Below are 2,608 nucleotides of genomic sequence, written 5' to 3' on the forward strand. Positions count from 1 at the left end.
TGAAGTTACTAGATTTTTGCATATATACATACGTTCCATCGATTATGCAATGGCAACAGGATCATTAAAGTTAGGATTATAAAGCCTATTTGCAAAATCCGTCACTTGTCTTTATCTGTATTGCTCTCTTGTAATTGCGTTTAATCCAACAATCTAAGAAACAAAACGTAACATCAGTGTTCTTTGCACGGTAGGAATAGTCAGACTAACAGCTTGCCTACTACTAAAGCGAAAAATGACTTTCAAAAAATCATCGTATAAGTTTTGACGCATTTTACATAAAAATGTTAGGAGATCCTTGTTTCTCACATAACGAACATTAAGACCACTTTTTGGCTCTGAATACATCTTCTGAAAAACTTTCTTCGTTGTCAAAATCAGACTCATCCATTCTGGCTGATTGACGTAAACTTTGAAAGAAATTCTGCAGTTCTGTGCCGAATAAACGATAAGGCCTATTTACGAATTATAAATTGTCTAATAAAATATGCGGTATAAACCCTTTATTGTCTGAATTCTGAAAACAGCAGCGAGCTGATTCGGGGACATAGATATTTTTTATAATAAAAATATTAACCAGACACTCAACAGAATGTCTTACAAAATCTTTCAACCGATTACAAAATATGCATACATGCATACATTTAGTCTTAAGCATTCTTCATTCCGTTGTACTTCACGTATTTCCCCGTTAAAACTTTAATTCCAATTTACACATATACGAGTATTATCTTGTATCTCTTGAGGAGGACGATTAAGATTACCACGACGAAAAATTGCGAGCTGACACTTTTACGCATCCAGTTCTTCAGAAATACGCAGCATTGCGTGAGGTTCTAATCGAACAACACATACATAACAGTGTATTATATTTCGTCCTGCCATGTTAGTTTTAATTCAGCAAGTATTATGCATACATAAAAACTTACGTGGACATCCACAGTTTAACGTATGCGATGAAGATGCATGTATCTATTGTACGATCTATCTATTCCGAAGTAGTCTATCTGTTGTACGATGCATCTGTTCCGAAGCAGTTTATATTAAGGAATCAGCTAGAATATCGGATGATGATGTCAGAAATTGGTGTTAGCAAAATATTTGTGGGCAACTTTCTAACAATTTATGCTCTTCAAATCTTTGCTTACTGCAAAGAATTTCAAAGTTGCGTACTGAAGGAGGCACAGCAACTAATAAGAGACGGTAAATTTTTTTATCATTTAAGATTTTTAAACGGTTAAAAGAAATGTTAAAATAGTTGTTTTTTAAAATAATAATCCATTCATGCCTTTACAATTACAGATAATGTCAGAGCTTTACCTTTACCCTGGCGGATCGAAGGAACCGAATAGAGCCTCTACACAGTACCCGTAAAGACCCCATTGAGTCCCCATTCGGTTCCATTTAAAAAAACTGGAAAAAACAGCAAAATCAACTTTTAATTTGTTGAAATTCGGATTCTACGTTAAAATTTCCTATATAAGGTCACGGAATGACCGCAATAGTTTTTTTGCAACGGTAAAAAGTTTACAAAAATATAAGAAGTATAACGCCTGTTGACTGCTACACTTTAAACGCACCGCCTGTAAGTAGCAGTCAACAGGCGTTATACGTCTTATATATTTTTTAACTTTTTACCGATACAGAAAAAACTATTGCGATTATTCCGTGACCTTCTATAGGGAATTTTAACTTAGAATCCGAATTTCAACAATTTAAAAGTTGATTTTGCTGTTTTTTAGAGTTTTTATAAAAGGAACCGGATGAAGACTCTTTTTACTTTGTAGTGGCTCCATTCGGTTCCTTCGCACTGCCAGGGATAATATATATATATATATATATATATATATAATTTTCTGTTAATTACACATATAAATATATGTTTGAAATTTACACATTTTTCAGGGAAAAGGAAATGGTGGTGAGGAAGTTCGAAAGTAGTGTTACAAGTCATTGTCAATATCGGTGGAAAAATCGAAAATTCCCGACAATTGTCTTTTGCAGATTTTGGCGGTGAGAACATAAATTATTTTTCCTTTCATTTTGTAATTGACAATTGTTTCTTCAAATGCATCCCTTCTAATTTCATAGACAAAATAAAAACCTTTTAACTGCGTGTCACTTCCTGGTGAACCGAAGGAACCGAAAGGAGCCTCTAAAAAGTACCCGTAAAGACCGCATTTGGTTCCTTTTTAAAAAACTAAAAAAAACAGCAAGATCAACTTTTAAACTGTTAAAATTCGGATTATACTAGGCAGTCTGATAAGTCCCTGAAAAATGAAACACGGAGACGCTTTTTTGGCCAAATTTGGTTTTATTTTTCAACATACTCTCCTTTTAGGTCGATACAGCGAGTCCAAAGATTTTCTAACTTTTTGATACCGTCCGAAAAGTACTCGATCGGAAGGTCTCCAAAATACGCCTCAGTTTCAGCTATGAGCTCCTCATTCGAGTAAAAACGCTTACCGGTGAGCCATCTCTTCAGGTTAGGGAACAAGTAATAGTTGCTGGGGGCCAGGTCTGGTGAATACGGTGGCTGAGGAACCAATTCAAAGCCGATTTCATGCAATTTTGCTTGTGCAACTAAGCATGAATGAACAGGCGCATT

This window comes from Belonocnema kinseyi, chromosome 2, assembly GCF_010883055.1.
Source record: "Belonocnema kinseyi isolate 2016_QV_RU_SX_M_011 chromosome 2, B_treatae_v1, whole genome shotgun sequence".
Lineage (NCBI taxonomy): Eukaryota > Metazoa > Arthropoda > Insecta > Hymenoptera > Cynipidae > Belonocnema > Belonocnema kinseyi.